Below are 14,018 nucleotides of genomic sequence, written 5' to 3' on the forward strand. Positions count from 1 at the left end.
CATTCCCTTTTCACGTAATACTAGTGTCGATCGTCAATTAAATCTCATGGTGTTCACATTTGCTACTTGAAATAAAAATCTGAAACGCGATGATTTTTCTGTTATATAATTACTGAGAAGCCACATCAGCCACTGTAATTTACGACAAGTTAGATAAGTAATTAAAGATAACTGAGGGTCACTGTAGACCATTTTGATAGTTTTCTCTTTTATGAAACTTAACTTAAATCTAGATTATAGATGTGATATGGCATAGGTCATCCTTCGATACATTGTAGAACTTGGAAACCCATGCAGGGAATATTCGTTCACATTTTTGTTGAACGCAGTTGGTTTTTATCATCCTATATTAAAATATTACCAGCAACAGGTCCCAGGTTCAAACTAGTCAATTCCCTAAAAACACGCTCATAGCGTCGTTGCGCGAAAGTGGTAGGGAGACACGACTTAGAACAAACAGACACCACGCAGAATGTTAGAAACATTACTGTGAGTTATTCCAGCAATCCCTCCGTATGTTGACGAATTCGTAGTATGACATTTTGGTTCCTGCATGAGCTTGGTGAGTATGTTTTAAATTCATGTTATCCTGCTTGAAAGCTGTAATAAGGTTTACATTATCCCAGATCAGCTGCTTTGTGATCCTTGAATATGAAAGACTCAAATAAAATATGTAGACTTTCATTTGGCAGCCAAAGTAGAAATATTTCTGGAGCTAATCATGGTTTTAGACTGCGACGTCATCAAGTACAAATACGCTGTTCCGCTTCACCTTTTCAGATTGTGGAATACCGCCGGTTTCACTGAACGTCTAACACGTTACTCCTTCAGTGTTGCGCAATATCATCTACAATAAGCTTATATTTTGGCGAAAATTGTTTTTTTTTTTTTAATAAACACATACATGATCGTAGAGGGCCACCTCAGGATGAGTTAACTGTCGCAGAACTAAATTAGTTTTTCCACAACCTGAAGAACCCACAATTAAAGTTCAAATGTTATCGGGGAGTAATGAGCTATTCTTCTTCTTCTTCCCTCTCTAGTTTCCAGCATCATCATTTCAGGACCTGTCGGTTGCCACAAGACTCTTGTGAAGGGAATGTTACGTCCAGTCCACCACGACATCCACATTGGCATATAATGTATTTTATAGAGACCGTTCTCAGACTTATAAACACTTACAAATTGCAGGGTGTATGAACAGCCTTAAATACGAGCACAGTTATGTAGTTATATCTGATACACTTGGCTCATACACTTCAACATCCATTCTGCCGCAACATGAATCATACAACTGAGTGACGGTTTCTTTCGATGGACGCGAGCAAACTCTAAAAGCTTACCCCAAAACGTCTCTTAAAATCGGCGGATATACGATAGCCACCTTAGTCGACAGTCTACAACGTACTTTATACTGTGACTTTCGTACATTAAATTCTTAAACATCTGTTCCTGCAAAAGCATATACTTTCTGCTGTTAAATATTTTAGCTGTTGGAGAGAAGTCTGCTACGGTGATAGTATAATCCCACAGAATTAATGGTAGTGAATGAACTTTGCTACGGAATGGTACGGAAATATGTAATGACTTATCATCTACATCTACATCTACATCCATACTCCGCAAGCCACCTGACGGTGTGTGGCGGAGGGTACCCTGAGTACCTCTATCGGTTCTCCCTTCTATTCCAGTCTCGTATTGTTCGTGGAAAGAAGGATTGTCTGTATGCTTCTGTGTGGGCTCTAATCTCTCTGATTTTTTCCTCATGGTCTCTTCGCGAGATATACGTAGGAGGGAGCAATATACTGCTTGACTCTTCGGTGAAGGTTTGTTCTCGAAACTTTAACAAAAGCCCGTACCGAGTTACTGAGCGTCTCTCCTGCAGAGTCTTCCACTGGAGTTTATCTATCATCTCCGTAACGCTTTCGCGATTACTAAATGATCCTGTAACGAAGTGCGCTGCTCTCCGTTGGATCTTCTCTATCTCTTCTATCAACCCTATCTGGTACGGATCCCACACCGCTGAGCAGTATTCAAGCAGTGGGCGAACGAGCGTACTGTAACCTACTTCCTTTGTTTTCGGATTGCATTTCCTTAGGATTCTTCCAATGAATCTCATAGTCTATACCATTCATCAGCAGATCATTTCGCTATAACGTCATAAAATCATGGATTTTCGAATACGACCGCCGGACAGAACTCTCTGTCAGATATCATACCGACACTGGCGTGTCTACAGGCTGTGTTGTTTAACCTGCTGCTGCAATGTGCCTTGACATTTGACATCTAACGCATTTGCCGTTCTGCCGTTCTTTCAGAACTGGGTGGGCCATTCATCGACCGCTGTTGTTATTTTTGCAACTCTCTCACTGGCCATTAAAATTGCTACACCACGAAGGTGACGTGCTACAGACGCGAAATTTAACCGACAGGAAAAAGATGCTGTGATATGCAAATGATTAGCTTTTCAGAGCATTCACACAAGGTTGGCGCCGGTGGCGACACCTACAACGTGCTGACATGAGGGAAGTTTCCAACCGTTTTCTCATACACAAACAGAAGTTGACCGGCGTTGCCTGGTGAAACGTTGTTGTGATGCCTCGTCTAAGGTGGAGAAATTCGTACCATCACGTTTCCGACTTTGATAAAGGTCAGATTGTAGCCTATCGCGATTGCGGTTTATCGTATCGCGACATTGCTGTTCGCGTTGGTCGAAATCCAATGAGTGTTAGCAGAATATGGAATCGGTGGGTTCAGGAGGGTCATACGGAACGCCGTGCTGGATCCCAACGGCCTCGTATCACTAGCAGTCGAGACGACAGGCATCTTATCCGCATGGCTGTAACGGATCGTACAGCCACGTCTCGATCCCTGAGTCAACAGATGGGGACGTTTGCAAGACAACAACCATCTGCACGAACAGTTGGATGACGTCTGCAGCAGCATGGACTATCAGCTCGGAGACCATGGCTGAGGGTATCCTTGACGCTGCATCACAGACAGGAGCGCCTGCGATGGTGTACTCAACGACGAACCTGGGTGCACGAATGGCAAAACGTTATTTTTTCCGGTGATTCCAGGTTATGTTTACAGCATCATGATGGTCGCATCCGTGTTTGGCAACATCGCGGTGAACGCACATTGGAAGCGTGTATTTGTCAGCGCCGAGCAATTGGTTCGTCACAATACCCCAGTTACTACTCTTGATGAACTGTGGTATCGTGTTGAAGCTGCATGGGCAGCTGTACCTGTACACGCCATCCAAGCTCTGTTTGACTCAATGCCCAGGCGTATCAAGGCCGTTATTACGGCCAGAGGTGGTTGTTCTGGGTACTGATTTCTCAGGATCTATGCACCCAAATTGCGTGGAAATGTAATCACATCTCAGTTCTAGTATAATATATTTGTCCTATGAATACCCGTTTATCATCTGCATTTCCTCTTGGTGTAGCAATTTTAATGGATATATATATACACAAACAGACGGGTGCAATCCGGGGATGTCAGATCCGGTGAACGTGTGGGCTATGGTATGGTGCTTCGACAACCAATCCACCTGTCATGACATATGCTATTGAACTGCATATATATATATATATATATATATATATATATATATATATATACAGGGTGGTCCATTGATCGTGACCGGGCCAAATATCTCAAGAAATAAGCGTCAAACGAAAAAACAACAAAGAACGAAACTTGTCTAGCTTGAAGGGGGAAACCAGATGGCGCTATGGTTGGCTCGCTAGATGGCGCTGCCGTAGGTCAAACGGATATCCACTGCGTTTTTTTTTTAATAGGAAGCCCCATTTTTTTATTACATATTCGGGTAGTACGTAAAGAAATGTGAATATTTTAGTTGGACCATTTTTTTCGCTTTGCGATAGATGGTGCTGTAATAGTCACAAACATATGGCTCACAATTTTAGACGAACAGTTGGTAAGAGGTAGGTTTTTTAAATTAAAATACGGAACGTAGGTACGTTTGAACATTTTATTTCGGTTGTTCCAATGTGATACATGTACCTTTGTGAACTTATCATTTCTGAGATCGCATGCTGTTACAGCTTGATTACCTGCAAATACCGCGTTAATGCAATAAATGCTCAAAATGATGCCCGTCAACCTCAGTGCATTAGGCAATGCGTGTAACAACATTGCTCTCAACAGCGAGTAGTTCGCCTTCCGTAATGTTCGCACATGCATTGACAATGCACTGACGCATGTTGTCAGGAGTTGTCGGTGGATCACGATAGGAAATATCCTTCAACTTTCCCCACAGAGAGAAATCCGGGGATGTCAGATCCGGTGAACGTGTGGGCTATGGTATGGTGCTTCGACAACCAATCCACCTGTCATGAGATATGCTATTGAACTGCACGCGAGCTATGTGCCGGACAGCCATCATGTTGGAAGTACATCGCCATTCTGTCATGCAGTGAAACATCTTGTAGTAACATCAGTAGAACATTACGTAGGAAATCAGCAAACATTGCACCATTTAGATTGCCATCGATAAAATGTGGCCCAATTATCCTTCCTCCCATAATGCCGCACCATACATTAACCCGCCAAGGTCGCTGATGTTCCACTTGTCGCAGCCATCGTGGACTTTCCGTTGCCCAATAGTGCATATTATGCCGGTTTACGTTACCGCTGTTGGTGAATGACGCTTCGTCGCTAAATAGAACGCGTGCAAAGAATCTGTCATTGTCCCATAATTTCTCTTGTGCCCAGTGGCAGAACTGTACACGACATTCAAAGTCGTTTCAGTGGAATTCCTGGTGCATAGAAATATGGTACGGGTGCAATCGATGTTGATGTAGCATTCTCAACAACGACGTTTTTGAGATTCGCGATTCTGACGCAATTTGTCTGCTGCTGATGTGCGGATTAGCCGCGACAGCAGCTAAAACACCTACTTGCATTTTTTGCAGGTCGTGGTTGACGTTTCACATGTGTCTGAACATTTCCTGTTTCCTTAAATAACGTAACTATCCGGCGAACGGTCCGGACACTTGGATGATGTCGTCCAGGATACCGAGCAGCATACATAGCACACGCCCGTTGGGCATTTTGATCACAATAGCCATACATGAACACGATATCGACCTTTTCCACAATTGGTAAACGGTCCATTTTGGCACGAGTAATGTATCACGAAGCAAATACCGTCCGCACTGATGGAATGTTACGTGATACCACGTACTTACTCGTTACGACTATTACAGCGCCATCTATCCCAAAGCGAAAAAAGTGGTCCAACTAAAACATTCATATTTCTTTACGTACTACACGAATATGTAATAAAAAATGGGGGTTCCTATTTAAGAAAACGCAGTTGATGTCCGTTTGACCTATGGCAGTGCCATCTAGCGGGTCAACCATAGCGCCATCTGGTTTCCCCCTTCAAGCTAGACGAGTTTGATTCTTCGTAGTTTTTCCGTTTGACGCTTATTTCGTGAGATATATGGCCCGGTTACTATCAATGGGTGTGTGTGTGTGTGTGTGTGTGTGTGTGTGTGTGTGTGTGTGTGTGTGTGTGAGTAGTGTCTACTGTAAGTCAGATACCCTGATGTGTCGATCATTCCATCACTATTAGGTGACTGCGCAACTTTCATACATTCAAGACAACGATTTAACCTAGACGTTCTGGATATTCCTGAACATGTTACGACGGTTCAGCTACAGGTTTATGGATTGCGAGAGGAAACTGATTGACATAAGACTACTAATTATATGTCTGAGTAGCATAAATCACGAAATATTTGTAAAATGCGTATGGAAATTAATAGGAAACTTACTGAAAGATGTACCAGTTTAAATACAGTGATCTATTACCTGTTTCCTACACAGCTGATACCCCGGTTATGTGGCGTTTCACACAGGTTTAAGTTACTACGTCAAGTGTTAAAAAGTGACGAACTTCTTTTCTGTATGAGCCCTGCTATAAGCATTATGATGTGAATGCTCAATGCCAGATCAGTGGACCTCCTCCCATGAAACTGCACTGTGTTGTTTGTAAATGTAAAACAATAAATGATTCATTTCCCACTTAGTGTGTGTATATGTTTTGTAGACGTTTACCAAGCCACAACTCGTCGTCCCTCGCTCTCTCGCTGAGACCGTTAAGGGCAATCATATGGACCTCACGCAACATGGGCTATTCAACAGAGAGCCGATAACCACCTGCCTGCAGTTGTCTCATTGATCGCTTCGTATCTAACACTTATTCAGTGCTCATCGACTCGCTTACAACATCCTCTGTGGTTGTATTTACAGCTCCAAGGAGGCGGTACTACCACCTCCAGAGGCGGTGGGCGGTGGTGGCAGTGGTAGAGGTGGGTGGGGGTCATAGTCCGGGGTTGGCAGAGGTGGCGGCAGCAGTAGCAGTGGGCCGTAGGCCGTGGGCAGCAGCGGCCTGGAGGCGACACTCTTGCTCCCGGGATGAGATTGCTATATATTTTTTTAACAGGTTGTCGGAGAGGACGCGGATGGTGGGGTGGGTTGAAACAGCAACAACAAATCTTTACACATACATCGTTCTGTATTCATCTTTTTATGTGCACTGCAAGTGGAAGCACAGAACTTTACAAATAACTGCCGTCTGGCCTGAATAGCATTCAGGCAAATAGGCGGCCTTCCATCTGTGAACTTTCACCCAATAGGTTTTATAGGCTCTACAGATACACACTATGGCACATGACATACACAGGAATTTATACACTGCTCCACTTCGCACACTTAAACACTAATTTTGCTCAAATAGTCTACAAACTTGCAGTAATTATCATGTAATTTTACAACACGGATATACCGGGTGATCAAAAAGTCAGTATAAATTTGAAAACTTATTAAACCACGGAATACTGTAGATAGGTAAAAATTGACACACATGCTTGGAATGACATGGGGTTTTTATTAGAACCAAAAAAAAAAAAGTTATCGGGCCTTTTTTCTTCGAGGAAATGCGTGATTCTGGTTTTGTAACTGCTACCGTGACGGCTGAGAGGTACGCCGATATGTTACAGAATCGCATCATCCCACCCTGGCTGATAAACACCTGTTGGAACGTACGATGTTTATGCAGGATGGCGCTCCACACCATATTGCTAGACGCGTGTAAGATCTCTTGTGCGCGTCGTTTGGTGATGATCGTGCGCTCGGCCGCCACTTTCGTCATGCTTGGCCTCCAAGGTCCCCAGACCTCAGTCCGTGCGATTATTGGCTTTGGGGTTACCTGAAGTCGCAAGTGTATCGTGATCGACCGACATCGCTAGAGATGCTGAGAGACAACATCCGACGCCAATGCCTAACCATAACTCCGGACATGCTTTACAGTGCTGTTCACAACATTATTCCTCGACTACAGCTATTGTTGAGGGATGATGGTGGAGATATTGAGCATTTCCTGTAAAGTACATCATCTTTGCTTTGTCTTACTTTGTTATGCTAATTATTGCTATTCTGATCAGATGAAGATCTGTCGGACATTTTTTTAACTTTCGTATTTTTTTTATTTTTTTTTTATTTTTTTTTATTTTTTTTTTTTTTGTTCTAATAAATCCCCATGTCATTCCAAGCATGTGTGTCAATTTGTACCTTTCTATCTACATTATTCCGTGATTTATTCAGTTTTCAAATTTATACTGACTTTTTGATCACCCTGTATTTTAAGTATATAAACTGACAGACAAAAATAGCAACTTAAAAAAAATAATTAACGTAGAGTAATGAAATTTTAGGAATACATTTGTCTAGGTAACATATTTAAGTGACTAATATTGCAAGACCACAGATTTACGTAAGCGCGAGATAAGCTATTGCAAATGTGAAATGCTGGTACATTAATAACCGATGTAACTGGCAGAATGTCGACTGCAGGCATGGAAACTTGCATGCATTTTGTTGTAGAGGTGCTGGATGTCAGCTTGTGAGACGGAGTTCCGTGCCTCTTGCACCTGGTCGGTCAATACAGGGACAGTTAATGCTGGTTGTGGATGACGCTGAAGTTGTGGTCTGATAATGTCCCGTATGTGCTCGATTGGAGACCAATTTGGTGCTCGAGCAGGCCAAGCCAACATGTCGACAGTCTGTAGAACATGATGGGTTGCAACACCGATACGTCGGCGAGTAGGGCGAGCATTGTCCTACTGGACAACAGCCCCTGGAATGCTGTTCATGAATGGCAGGACAACAGGTCGGATCACCAGATTGACGTCCAAATTTACAGTCATGGTGCGTGGAATAACCACGAGATCGCTTCTGCAGCTGTACAGAATCAACCACAGGCCATAACTACAGGTGTAGGCCCTCTGTTTCTAGCACGCAGACAGTTGGTTGAAGGCCTTCAACTGTCCTCTTTCTAATAAACATACGGCCATCACTGGCACTGGGGAAGATCTAGCTTTCATCAGAAAACACAACAGACCTCCGCCCTACCTCCAATGAACTCTCGCTTAACACCACTGAAGTTGCAAATGGCGGTGCTTCTAGGATCAGTGGAATGCACGATACAGGGCACGTAGATCGGAGCTGTCTACATCTACATCTACATCTACATCCATACTCCGCAAGCCACCTGACGGTGTGTGGTGGAGGGTACCTTGAGTACCACTATCGTTTCTACCTTCTATTCCAGTCTCTGTCTTTGAAGTAACCGATTTGTAACAGTTCGTTGTGCCACTGTGGAGCTAATTGCTGCCCAGATTGCTATTGCAGATGCAGTACGACGCTCCAGAGCCATATGTAGAACACAATGGTCTACCCTGTCGGTAGTGCCACATGAACTTCCAGAACCCAGTCTTCTTGCGACCGTACATTCCCGTGACCACCGCTGCCAGCAATCATGTACAGAGGCTACATTTCTGATAAGTCTTTTTGCAGCATCACGGAAGGAACGTCCAGCTTCTCGTAGCCTGTTACACGACCTCGTTCAAACTCAATGAGGTGTTGATAATGGCGTCTTTGTCGCCTTAAAGGCATTCTTGACTAACATGAACTCACCAGGTCCAATCTAAAAAGTAACTAAGGCTTACGGCGGTTATAGCACGTATTTAAAAACAAACCTGGTTTGCATCCTCGTAGTGGTGCTACTAAGGCAACTCTTATCCGACTGGCGCGAAATTTGAATATACATCATATTTTAAATGTGGAATCATGCCTACCAACTTTTCTTTATGCTGCACATCTCATTCTTGCTGTTGCGATCTTTTTTTTTTTTTTCGTTAGTGTATTTGAACCCTATGGCTATATTCTAACATGACAACACCTTCTCTTAATGATTCGAAAGGGAAAGGCTACCTTTGGAGCTGGTGACGCTAGAACACAACGGTCGAGCGCAGTAGCTAAACATTTACTGGTTTACTTAGTTAACACAGGCGTACACAGGTATGCAGGAAATTCATACTTTTTCTTGTAACATTAAAAGCAATAATCATTGAAACATAAATATCATATAATTTTTTTGAACGTAAAATCTTTAAAAATATTTAAAGGTAATTACTAAAATTCTAAATTACCCAAAATTTCCTTTCCCTTTAACATTAGAACCAACAACCGTTAAAAAATATTAGAATGATCCAAAGTATTTAGAGTAATCAAAGAAGTTCTAGATTTCCTAAGTTTCCTTTTTCTTTAAACATTAAAATAAATAACTTTAAAACCTTAAAATCATCCACGGTATTCTTTCTAAACCAAATAAGCTTAACTTCAGAAACTCTTTCACGTTAGTGTACTGTTACTGGCCATAGGGATGCTGACATGCTGAAATGTGAATGACTTAACGCCAGTTCAGCCAATCTGGTCGTGAAAAAAAATCAACGTTATAGTAGCTACAGAAGAACCAATAACAAAATTTAATTAAAATTCACTGAAGAATAACATGCGCTAATGCGGCTGCACACGAATCAATCTTTCATCAGTACCAAATGCATCAGTACATGGCTCATCTACATCTACATCTACGTGATTACTCTGCTATTCAGAATAAAGTGCCTGGCAGAGGGTTCAATGAACCACCTTCATGCTGTCTCTCTACCGTTCCACTCTCTAACGGCACGCTGGAAAAACGAGCACTTGAATTTTTCTGTGCGAGCCCAGATTTCTCTTATTTTGTCGTGATGATCATTTCTCCCTATGTAGGTGGGTGCCAACAGAATGTTTTCGCAATCGGAGGAGAAAACTGGTGATTTAAATTTCATGAGAAGATCCCGTCGCAACGAAAACGCCTTTGTTTTAATGATTGCCACTCCAATTCACGTATCATGTCTGTGTCACTATCTCCCCTATTTCGCAATAATACAAAACGAGCTGCTCTTCTTTGTACTTTTTCGATGTCATCCGTCAGGCCCATCTGATGCGGATTCCACACCGCACAGCAATACTCCAGAATAGGGCGGACAAGCGTAGTGTAAGCAGTCTCTCTGGTATACCTATCGCACCTTCTACGTGTTCTGCCAGTGAATCGCAGTCTTTGGTTTGCTCTACCCACAATATTATCTGTGTGATCGTTGCAGTTTAGGTTATTTGTGATTGTGATCCCTAAGTATTTAGTTGAATTTACAGCCTTCAGATTTGTGTGACTTTTCGCGTAATCGAAATGTAGCTGATTTCTTTTAGTACTCATGTGAATAACTTCACACTTTTCTTTATTCGGGGTCAATTGCCACTTTTCGCGCCATACAGATATCTTATCTAAATCATTTTGCAAGTCGTTTTGATCATCTGGTGACTTTACAAGACGGTAAATGACAGCATCATCTGCAAACAATCTAAGACGGCTACTCGGATTGTCTCCTATGCCGTTAATATAGATCAGGAACAATAGAGGGCCTGTAACACTTCGTTGGGAAACGTCGTATATTACTTCTGTTTTAACTTCTGTCACGGATATTACTTCTGTCACTTTAGTACAGAACGAGGCTTAGAACAAATGCTGAAAACGACAAATTATCACTATCAGTTTTAATCAACTTTACGTTCACCCTGCCTCTTGAACATGAGGCAATTTGAAACAGTACAGTTAAACTTTTATGCGATTAATTGACAAATTTGTTATCACAGAAATTAATTAACTCCCTCACATGAAAATTTCGGCCAGTGGAACCTGAGAACATGTATCCATAATCAGGAAGTGCTCTGAAGCTGACAGCCCTTCTCTAGAATGTCATGCACACAGTTCAACATGATTTAAACACCCTGGAAGGTCTACAACAGAAAGGCATCCTATTAGCCACTCATATATGAAAATCTGCAGAACTCTGCCAGGGTACACTTTCGCGACACTACAGAAAATAATAAGCCCAACTCACTCTTCGGCGCAACATCCAATGTGGAGGAACTAGGAAAAATCCCCCAGTGACTTGCTGACAGGAAACAGTTTAATTTAAAGGATGAACCTGCACGCGAGCGGAGTCGAACATAGACGGACGAATTAATGTTCCAGCCAAGGCGAATGATCCAGTTCAAATTGCAAACTGAATGCCGACGTTCACCTAAACCAGTAGCAGTGCGAGGCACTAGTTTCAGTGTGATGCGCTCCCCGCCATCCGTCGACCCATCACTCGGACGACGCCGTAGCATTTCCCGCGCTTGCCGTGCACAACTAGCATGCTCCTGGCTCTCGCTACACGGCTTACTCCGCCCTATGTCACCCAGTCCACTAGTCACAACAGGCTCGCCTGGCGCGCTCTTAAAACTGCTATCCAGGCCTGGTATCTCTGACCACAGAACAATTTTTCTTTGCGTATAGGCCCACTCACACCAGAAACCGATACAGTCGCATGTATGCCTCGCAGAAGTGCGAACTGAAAGTTATACGACCGTGTCAATGGCCTCACTGTAAACATCAACTATAGTGACATTGTCGGCCGGTGTGGCCGAGCTGTTCTAGGCGCTACAGTCTGGAACCGCGCGACCGCTACGGTCGCAGGTTCGAATCCTGCCTCGGGCATGGATGTGTGTGATGTCCTTAGGTTAGTTAGGTTTAAGTAGTTCTAAGTTCTAGGGGACTGATGGCCTCAGATGTTAAGTCCCATAGTGCTCAGAGCCATTTGAACCATGTAGTGACTTTACAGCCTAGCATTTGAATGTCAATCAATGTATGGGAAGGATCATACCCGTACGTCTTACATTTACACTCGGACAACGAATACTGAACTTTAGAATCAACGCGTTGCGCATTTTCAATCTCAGTAATTACAGCAAAGTCACTATCCGGATCAAGACCAATACTTAGTCGTTTAGCTCCACACGCAGTAACGTTATACTGTAGGTGCTTCCGAACAGTAGTCCTCTTGACGCGGGACTTGCCTGCGGTTCTGCAAGTTGCAGCGGTGATTCTTGCTACTACTGCTGCGGCATGGTATATTTTAACGAAGGCGATGGTGCAGTATGATTGAAAGACACCGGGTCCGATAAATCGGGAAGACTATCTTAGGCCCACTGCTGCTGCTGCAATGTGGCCAGTAGCGTGTGCGTATCCTCATCAAACATTCCCGCTTCCACAGGTTCAGGGGCGTGTTGTGTTGCTGTTACAATAACAACCCATAAGTACATATTCGAACATATATTAGTTAATAACAATAGTAATATTATATTAGATACTTACTTCCAGTCCTATTTCTCATGTGCTGGGGGCGCTCGCTTGTCCCTGCTGCTATTTCTGGCACTTCGTCATCCTCTCACTGAGATGGTGGAGCTTGGGCTGCTGAATGTATCATAAAGGGAGGGCAGGGGAGAGCTCGATTCCCATTGGTCAACTGGGATTTCTACCATTTTATTATCATCCCACTGGCCGAGAGTGGTTACCGCTATTTTTATACTATGTGGCATAATTATCTATATGGGGTGGAGGGTTCCCGTGGGTGACCGAGATCAGTTCCAGGTGGTTCTTGAGGGAAGAGGGGGTGGATCAGTCACCCAAATGTGTAACCATGCTCCGGATGTCATCTTATCAGCAACGCCCGAACTAGGACTCCTATCTTATTGATATAACCCAACGAGAGCTTAAAATGCTGCCAATTTTAAGATGTTGAAGCTTCACAGTCGCTGCACAAGCGTGTAGTTCCCTGGCACTCTTTGGTGAAACATAATAAGTTACGTAAAGGGTATCCACGAAACTCTTGAATCGGTTCACTCCTGCCACACTGTTCACCGTGTCACTAACAGACAAACTATTTCAAAGCGATTGTTAGCACAAGGCCAGAAGGCTTCCCTTCCATTAGCCTCTTAACACTATTATACACAACAAAAAGCACAGCTGCTTCATCACCAGTTGAAGACAATAAATAATCGTTTCAGTTATCTTCAGAGTGTTCTGAATTCTCAATGCGACTAATTAAAGCATTTAGAATTCCAGTTGCAGTTACATCTTACAGTTCTAGTAAATCTAGGGAAAGACTCGCTGGAGCTGAAAGTTCAGTAAGAACTACACGAATAATAGCAATGAGTGTGGATATGTTACTCACAGCTGCCGATCCATCAGTAAATAATTAGACATTGTTAGTTATACTCTGTTCATGGACTTCACTATATTGTGTGTTATCTGTAACTATCTTCTCATTTCATTTGCGATGTGGCACACAATGTTATATATGCAATTGTAGGTTCAGGAATAAACCCCACGTGTAAGCCATTACGTTCGTGCCAATTTATTTCGTCTTCAGAGTTGTTAAATGATTGGTTTTTCTTCACAAGTTTATAAGCGGTTAGAAAAATATTTTCTGCTACCTCTTTATCACGAGAAAACTTTTTAGTGTTTTATTTTTTCCTTCAGATGTTATTTTTTGGCATGCTTTGTGTCCCGGACTCTCCATGTGACCGCGTCTCTATTTTCTCACTGACATTAGCTATTGTTTCCGGGATTCTCAACAATGGCTGATTTTATCATGTGCCCAGTCCACTGAAATTATTATTCCCGTCCTTTTATCGACGGCTGGACTTCCGACACAACGGTATAGTTTATAGCCTAATTTGAGTCACTCGTTTGTCCCCCAAAAGTCATTTATGTG

Source organism: Schistocerca americana, chromosome X (assembly GCF_021461395.2).
Source record: "Schistocerca americana isolate TAMUIC-IGC-003095 chromosome X, iqSchAmer2.1, whole genome shotgun sequence".
NCBI lineage: Eukaryota > Metazoa > Arthropoda > Insecta > Orthoptera > Acrididae > Schistocerca > Schistocerca americana.